This window comes from Miscanthus floridulus, chromosome 19, assembly GCF_019320115.1.
Source record: "Miscanthus floridulus cultivar M001 chromosome 19, ASM1932011v1, whole genome shotgun sequence".
In the NCBI taxonomy this organism is placed as follows: Eukaryota; Viridiplantae; Streptophyta; class Magnoliopsida; order Poales; family Poaceae; genus Miscanthus; species Miscanthus floridulus.
Genome location: NC_089598.1, coordinates 37,372,868 through 37,382,739, shown reverse-complemented (window position 1 = coordinate 37,382,739; position 9,872 = coordinate 37,372,868).

Below are 9,872 nucleotides of genomic sequence, written 5' to 3'. Positions count from 1 at the left end.
AAAAGATCCTCATACTGAGCTAAAGCCAGAGCCATATAGCCCTCACAGCTGTACTGTAAGTCCCGGATGATCGCTTATAGATAAGTCCTTAGGGAGAGGAATCTGAAGCATTTAGAAAGTAGCTAAACACTCCAGCCCCCTGTTTCCATGTTGCTAAAAAGTCATGTTTTAATGTTTATTGCATATACCATTAGTCAGGTTACAAGATCATGGTTTAGTTAAGCACTAGCAAAAACTACCCAATACAATAACCCAAAGGTTTTAAGGTACAAGATATCAAATATCTAGGATATCCTTATTGGCAACAAGGTAGACACATGCAATATGAATTAAGTGATTAAATGTGAATAGGTAACCAGGATGGTCCCATGCTATACTTGCCTTACACACTGATCCTTCAGTAAGCTTTAATCTTCAATGTCCTTCTTCTGGATCACCACGTATATCTCACCGGCTGGACGTAATCGTAGAACACCACACAAACATCCATACACATACATGCATATCATACAGTTGCATCTATATTAGAACAGTACACCAATCATAGAAAAATAAGTAAAAGAGTTTGAAATACGATTCTACGCATCGCTACGAACACACAGTCACGAGAGACACGCTAATCGGAGCTACGGTTGAAACAATATAACTACCGAGAGATTTGCTTTATACGTGGAAAAGAAAACTATAGGCTTCATTTATTTTAACTATATAAATTCATATATATAAGATATCTTATAAATAGTATAGATTAAATTAAGTCAATTTTAGATTTGAATTATAAAATTAAAGTAAAACAAATCATATTTTATTTATAAAATCCAGTTGCATAATTATTATTCAAGATATGATTTAAACCATGATTTTTTAGAAATAGTAATATAGTAAACACTATTACTAAAGCGTAGATCTCGTCGCTATGAATCTAACACAACTTGAACGGACTATTTCGGAGTTAAAATGAATAAGTTATGATTTAAACAAGTTTTCCTTTAATTAAATAATAGATTAAATCTACCCATGAATTTGAAATATTGGAAACATGCCTAACAGTTATATAAACATGTAGAAAATGTAAATACGATCCTAACGCAATTCGAACGGGTCAAATCGGACTTAAAACGCAAAAGTTACGCATGAAATAAGGTTCAGTGGCATTTCTGTAAATAACTCGAACTTATTTTTGAATTAAAACAATTAAAATCTGAATTTTCAAGGATTTTGGATTGCACGCACTATTTAAGGGAACTACAGGGACCTAAACGAATAAAAATAGGACTAAATTATATTTGTTTTGAACTAGAACGGACTGAGGGTTAATTACTTGAAAACGTGGGGGCTAAACTGCAAAATGGCTCGGCTTGACTGCATGTTGACCGTGTCGGCTGACTGGACCGACACGTGGCGTGCGGGGACTGGTGCGGTGCACCATGCGTGTGCGGTGGACCGGTGACGTGGGTGCTGACGCGGCACCGTGGGCCGGCTTGTGGTGGACCGGTTATGATCCAACCGGTGGGATCTAATCCTGACCATCCAGAGGGATCCGATGGCACAAGCGTGACGGGTCGACCTACGGCGGCAGTACAGTGCTCCGGCGAGCTCTCCATTGCCGATGACGAGCCAGCATGGCGGCGTACGCCGGTACGACGACTCCGTCCACCCTAGACCAAGACGAATGCATCTACGTGAAGCACGGAACCTCGCGAACTCACTAGGGTACCTAATGGGGATGGGGATCACGTCGGGGTGGCGTTCCCCATGGCGGCGCCATGGCCGGTGGCTCGGGTGCTCGCTGCTACGGCATTCTAGGGCACTAAATGATGAACAAATGGCATGGGAAGACGGAGAAGCTCACCACGAGGTTAGCAGCGACGGTCGCGGTGTTCGAGAAGGTCTCCGAGGCACGGTTCATCATCAGCGGTGAATTGGAGAGAGATAGAATGCGCGGGTGAGGGGAAATCCAATCAAATCAAGACCAAAACGCAAAATTGGAGTTACCTACGGGCGTGGGGGAACAAGGCGAAGCTTTGGGACACATCGGCGTCGTTGATTAGGCACCGGAGCAGCGGGCTACGGGGCGGCGGTGGCGAGCTCGAGCGGCGGTCGGAGAAAAGAGAGAGGGAGGGGGTCCAGCTCGGGCTTTATAGGCGGGATGGGCACTGTAGATGGAAGGGGAGCGGGTGCTGGGGAGGATTGGTTGCCTTCCATGTAGGCGCGGTGCCAGCGACTTGCCATCTTGGCGTGCGCCATCATTGGGGCGGAGGAAGGAAAGAAAATGGGGAAAAGAAGGAAGGGAGACGATGGGCGTGCAGGCGACTGACAGGCAGGGCCAGCATCACAGCGATAGAGAAGGGAGCGGCGTGTGGGCATGGGCGCGCGGGGCAGGCCGAACAGAGTGAGCCGCTAGCTGGGCCGTGCGAAGCAAGCCGGACGCAGGAGAAAAGGAGAAAGAAGGTGAGAAAGGGGAGAGGAGGCTACTGGGCCGCCAGCAGGCCAGAGCCGAGGAGGGGAAGGGAGTGAAGGACCGGGCTAGTTCCAAGGCTGGGCCAAAAAAGAAGAAAAGCAAATTTTTTCAAAATCAAAACCTTTCCATTTCTAGTTTTCAAAACCCAAGACAAATTCAAATCAAATTCAAGTATAGTTTCAAATATACTTCCCTATTCAAATAAAAATGGACAATTTCTTAGGCTTCCCAAGATAAACATTACAACTTTAAAAATACTTTTATTTTTTTTTCTAATTTTCTTTTCTTTCTTTTCTTTTATTTCAAAGCCATTTTCAAACCCTTTTCAAAACATTCCAAATTACTTTGGAGTTTGGATCAACACCATTCATCACAATAAATAAAATGCAACAGCATGTATGCTCACACATGTTACTACCTTATGATGAATTTTAAATTAATGAAATTTTTTATTTTCCTATATTTTATGAGCACAAAAATTCCAACTTAAATCATTTTAACTCTATTTCAAAAGAGGCAAATTTTAGGGTGTTACACCTAGCGTGGTCCACCAAGGTTCTAGCACGAGATCACTATAAATGTATCGACCGAATTTTTTGCGCGTTCGAGGTGAGCGATGTCTGAGGCCATTAATGACTAATACGGCTGCAAGACAAGGTTTCGACAAAGAGCCCCAAAAAGAGTACGGGGAGACATGGGTTATGGCAGGCGTGAACCATAGGCGACGCGAAGCATAAAGCCACAGTTTAGCATTAACTCCAGAATAGGAATGAGTCAGTCGTGCACCATACGACACGCGTGACACCTTTGGATGGTGTATTTACAAGCAATACGGGCACTACAATGCACAAATAAGATATGCATGAATACACGTCCTATACGTCCCTCTACTGTTGCCAACATATAGGGCAACCGTTCTTAGATTTTTTGCACATCGTTCTCTCCCTGTAGCTAGTTGATACTATTGGACTATGCTCGGGCTCAGTGTACCTGCAGAGAATTTAATTAAGCCTACCTAAGCCAGCAGAGTGCCATCTATCCTGGATACATAACCATAGTAATAGGGCTACTTATATAACTTCGCATGCAACATCCTAACTTTTTGAAAAGAATTTGTTGTCAAATTTTAGTTTAGAAATAGGTTCCGAAGCTTTATTTCCTCATTTATGCCGATGGTGTTGCTGGTAGTGTAGGGCACACGAGCAGTGCAAGGAAGGCAGCAGATCTTCGGCCGTAGTTTGCAGTGATCGCCCTGATGTTTGCCATGGTGAGGTGGACACAGAGGTGCTAAGGGATGATGGGACGCTGCACGGCTAGGAAGTTGAACTTGCACTGGCTAGGGAGGCGCTCACCATAGAAGCAGAACATGGCGACATCATAGGCTAGCACCGCCTGATGGGCATACTGAAACATGCCGATCCACAGCCTAAATCGAATGTGCGGGATGTGGATCTTTGTAGCTCACCCCAGCATCGCTCTCTCACGCCTGTCCAGCCCAGGCCCTTTTGTGTGTGACGGTGAGCAGACATTCTTCGTACCATAGCCAGATGCCCCTCGTAGTGTTGCTGGGCACATCCCCTCATTGCCGATGCCACGCTGTTGCTTGGCGCAGCTGCCGTGGCCATAGCTCATCACCTACAACGTACAAAAAAGCAAGAGCGAGTGCAGAGCGGTGGTGCAGTGGAGATGAATGAGATAGAGGGTGTGGTTTTAAAGATGCGGCCAGAGATAGTGTGATGTGAACCTCAGGAATTGCCTTCTACTTTGTTAGGACCATACAAAATCTTACAGACACATGAAAGCTCTAGTTTGGTTTTGGTTAATTGATGAAACCCTAAGTGCTAACCTAGTTTATCAAAGTGATTATGAGATAGGTAGCACTACTCCAAGTGATGAAGAAATGACGAAGATCATGACAAAGGTGATAGCATGGTGATGATCAAATGCTTGAACTTGGAAAAGAAGAAAGAGAAAAACAAAAGGCTCAAGGCAAAGGTATAAAATGTAGGAGCCATTTTGTTTTAGTGATCAAGACACTTAGTGAGTGTGATCACATTTAGGATAGATAGCAGTACTATTAAGAGGAGTGAAACTCATATCGAAATGCGGTTATCAAAGTGCCACTAGATGCTCTAACTCATTGCATATGCATTTAGGATCTAGTGGAGTGCTAACACCCTTGAAAATATTTGTGAAAATATGCTAACACATGTGCACAAGGTGTTTGCAGGGTTGAGATGGGTTTGGGTCCCTCTCTCCCTCCCGCCGAGCTTGCTCGGCGGGATTCGGCGCTTTCGGGAAAATGAAATGTCTATTTTTTATTGCGCCGGATGCAAAATTCTTGGTGATTGGCACACTTGAGCAAGGGTGAAGAAGTTAGAGTTGAAATGGAGTTGGCTGAAATGATGCTGGCGTTGGTCTACTGACCGGACGCTGGGTCACTCAGCGGCCGGACGCTGAAGGGCTACGTCCGGTCGAGCTATCAGACGGCACAGTCGCTAGGGTTGAGCACCGGATGTTGGTCTGCGTCCTGTCAAGGTGGACCAGACACGTCCAGTCGAAAAAACATGCCTCGGGGAGCTTACTGGAAACGACCGGACGCTGGAGCTTCAGCGTCCGGTCAGTTTTGACCAGAGCGTCCGGTCAGCTTCGTAGCCGTTGAAATCTGACGAATAGCGGTTGAAGCAGGTGACACGTGGCGTCCATCGGGTGACTGGACGCTGGGGGCCAGCGTCTGGTTAGTATGACCAGAGCGTCCGGTCAGAGCGCGTTTTGCCCAATGAAGGGGTATAACGGCTCTATTTGATGGGGGCTCTATTTATAGCCCCATGGCTGGCTCAAAGGACAACTCTTGCACATTTTGATTGACATAGCAACCTTGTGAGCTTAGCCAAAGCCCTCCCACTCATCTCCATCATTGATCCATCATCATTGTGAGATTGGGAGAGAATCCAAGTGCATTGCTTGAGTGATTGCATCTAGTGGCACTTGGTATTCGTGTTGCGCTGCGGATTTCGCTTGTTTCTCTTGGTGGTTGCCACCACCTAGATGGTTGGAGCAGCGGTGGAGGATCGGCACGAGTTGGTGATTGTTCATGGCCATCTCTGGTGATTGTAAGGGGAGTTGTACCTTCCCCGGTGGAGTGCCGAAAGGTAACTCTAGTAAATTGCTCGTGTCATTGAGTTACCTCACTTGTGGGTCGGTTCTTGCGGTGTCCTATCGTGTGGACGAGGTTTGTGAAACACCTCTTTGCCGCCGAACCACCAAGTGTTGGTCGACACAACGGGGACTAGCGTGTTGGCAAGCACGTGAACCTCGGGAGAAAAATCGGTTGTCTCTTGTCATTCGCATTCTCCCGGTGATTGGCTTGATCTTCATCTTGTGATTGGTTCATCCCCTACACGGCGGTATAATCACCCTACTTACTTGTTTACATTCTTGCAAACTAGTTGATACAAGCTCTTTAGTGTAATTAGAATTGAGAGCTTGCTTTATTATTTACATTCATCTAGTTGAGCTCTTTGGAGTAGCAAGTTTGTGTGCTTAAGTAATCATTACAACTAGAATTGTTGGATAGGTGGCTTGCAACCCTTGTAGAGCTAGAGCAAGTTTGCATTACGCTATTTGTCATACTAATCAAATTGCTCTAGTTAATTTATAGATTTTTCAATAGGCTATTCACCCCCCCCTCTAGCCATATTAGGACCTTTCAACATAGTTTACGCTTCCAAGGCGTTGAAAAAGTTAGTTCAAATTTGGTCATCTCCATTCTTTTTAGGTTCATACTTTGCTACTTGCGGTCGGGGAGGAGCTGTGCCACCAGTGCTCAGCTTCTCGCCATTAATGGTGTCACTATGGCGCCATGGCTGCATAGGACAATGGGACAACACTGCAGGTGGGCGGTGCACCATGTAGAGGGGGGTGGATGCTCGGCATGCATGGCTGGTGGCTTGTAGCGTGATGGTCGGCACGCATGCAAGTACCAACCGCGTGCATGCTGTTGAGGCCTTTGCTTATGCCTACGTGCTAACTTTGTATGGTGCATGCAAATGTATGGCGGCTAGTTAGCGTGGTTAAAGGTAACAAGGTGCTGCTGGTGCGTGCGTGGTAAATGTGGTGGTTGTCGGCGTGCGTCCGGGACCATTGGGTGAATTTGGTGGTTGTCTGAGGGACATTCTATAAGTGCATTCTATAAGCTCACATATACGGTTGTGCTGCTCGTGCTGCTGCCATGCATGGAGAAGGGAGAGGTGAATGGTCCTAATATGGCTATAGGGGGTGAATAGCCTATTTAAAAATCTACAAATCAACTAGAGCAATTTGATTACTGTAACAAATAGCAAAATGCAAACTTACTCTAGCTCTACAAGGGTTGCAAGCCACCTATCCAACAATTCTAGTTGCTATGATCCCTAGACACACAATTTGCTATATCACTACTCACTAAGAGCTCTCACACTTGCTACACTAAAGAGCTCCACTTGATGAACTTAAAACAACAAAGCAAACTCTCAATTCTAATTACACTAAAGAGCTTGCTACAACTAGTTTGCAAGAATATAAATGAGTGAGTAGGGTGATTATACCGCCGTGTAGAGAAGTGAACCAATCACAAGATGAATACTAAATCAATCACCGAGAGAATACCAAAGGGCAAGAGACAACCAATTTTCTTCCGAGCTTCACGTGCTTGCCGGCACGCTAGTTCCCGTTGTGTCGACCAACACTTGGTGGTTCGATGGCTAAGAGGTATTGCACAAACCTCGTCCACATAATAGGACACCGCAAGAACCTACCCACAAGTGAGGTAACTCAATGACACGAGCAATCCACTAGAGTTACCTTTCAGCGCTCTGTCGGGGAAGGCACAAGACCCCTCACAATCACCACGATCGGAGCTGGAGACAATCACCAACCTCCGCTCAACGATCCTCGCTGCTTCAAGCTATCTAGGTGGCGGCAACCACCAAGACAAACAAGTGAATCCCACAGTGAAAACGAATACTAAGTGCCTCTAGATGCAATCACTCAAGCAATGCACTTGGATTCTCTCCCAATCTGACAATGATGATGGATCAATGATTGAGATGAGTGGGAGGGCTTTGGCTAAGCTCACAAGGTTTCTATATCAATGTAAATGGCCAAGAGCGTGAGCTTGAGCCAGCCATGGGGCTTAAATTAAAGCTCCCATGAAATAGAGCTGTTGGCTCCACAGTCCACTAAAAAACAGGACGACCAGACTCGCAGGTCAGAATGACCGGACGCTGGACCTCAGCGTTCGGTCACGCAATGTGTGCCACATGTCCCCCGCTTCAAATGCTGATCACCCGATCTCAATGGTCATCAGTACATTTAAGTTGTGACTGGATGCGCTGTTTTGAAGTGACTGAATGCAGGACCTCAGCGTCTGGTCATTTCCAGTAAGCATCCAGAAGCGAAAAATCACGATCGGACGCGTCCGGTCATGCCCGACCAGACTCACCCAGCGTCCGGTCACTCAACGTCTCCCCTATGCGCCACATATGTCATCATACGTCATACTGACTAGACTTAGGCCCTGGGCATTCGGTCAATTCTCACTCCAGTGTCTGGTCAAGAGACCGAGGGCGGACCTCACTATGCCACTAACCAGACGTAGGATCCCAGCATCCGGTCCCTGCGCCACCAGCGTCCGGTCACTCTGTGAACCCCTATCTTTTCTATATAGGGCGCCGGTGGTACCGTCGGACTGTCCGCACTCTACGGGCGGACACTCCACCGGTGAAGTTTCTAACCCTTGCTCAAATGTGCCAACCACCAAGTGTATCACCTTGTGCACATGTGTTAGCATATTTTCACAAATGTTTTCAAGGGTGTTAGCACTCCACTAGATCCTAAATATATATGCAATGAGTTTGAGCATCTAGTGGCACTTTTGATATCCACATTTCGATACGAGTTTCACCCCTCTTAATAGTACGGCTATTGATCCTAAATGTGATCACACTCGCTAAGTGTCTTGATCACTGAAATAAAATGGGTCCTACAACTTATATATTTGCCTTGAGCCTTTTGTTTTTCTCTTTCTTCTTTTCAAGTCCAAGCACTTAATCATCACCATAGAATCACCATCATCATGTCATGATCTTTATTTGCTTCACCACTTGGAATAGTGCTACCTATCTCATAATCACTTTGATAAACTAGGTTAGCACTTAGGGTTTCATCAATTAACCAAAACCAAACGAGAGCTTTCAATCTCCCCCTTTTTGGTAATTGATGACAACCCTTACACAAAGATGTTAATTGAGATTTAATTGAATCCATGTTGCTTACCCAAGCATATTTACCATGTGTAAAAGGATATGGACAAATTTCATGAATCCCATATGGTAGCAATTGCTCTCCCTACATATGTGCTAAGAGTTTAGATTGAAGCTTACACATATGCTTAGATATGAAATATAGGAGACAATGTCTACCAAATGATGCTAAGGTATAAGAGATAGACCTTTGAAGCGTGATACCAATCGGAGTGCACCAATATACCATCCTTAGCACCATTAGTAACTATACATACACAAAAACTAGAATACCCCGTAAGATCAATATTACAAGCAAGGGTCTAGTTTCCATAAAATGAACATAAGTCTAGTTGCTTTAGCCTATGCATGCTAGTTTTTTTTTGTTTCACCATTCAAGCATATAACTAGCATACACTACACAAGCATGGATGTTGAAATTTAAAACTTGTTCCATGCAAGCAAATATATGAAATGCACATTCAAATGCAACATACAAGTTTATGAGCTTGCTCCCCCTATTTGTGTGCATTTTTTATTGATCCCCTTACAATGTCATTTCATTTGAACTTGTTCTATGTAAGCAAATATATGAAATGCACAATCAAATGCAACATACAAGTTTATGAGCTTGCTCCCCCTACTTGTGTGCATTTTTTATTGATCCCCTTACAATGTCTACAATGTTATTTCATTTGTTTGCTCCTCCTATCTTACTATCTTTGTGAATTTCTCTCCCCCTTTGTCAACAATTAGCACAAAAAGGCGAGCTCAAATTATAGATAGGTTGGGGTGAAACCATGTGGAATGAGGATCATTTTCCAATTTGGTTCAATCTAGATCACTTGCAAAAGATATTTAACTCAGTTTGATCCAAGGACAAGCTTCTTCACACCTCCAAATAAGGGTTATCTTGTACCATGTTGAGTTAAACACTTATAGCTTATTTTCTAGATCAAACACTAGGTTTATAAGCCCACAAACATGTCATATGCTACCACTAGATCATTTCAAATATACAAGCAATAGTGGTACCATACAAGCATCAAGTTCATTTGATTTTCATGAATGAGCCTAGGACATGATAGGAATGACTAGATGCACTAAACAAGTCCTTAGCAATGGATGGA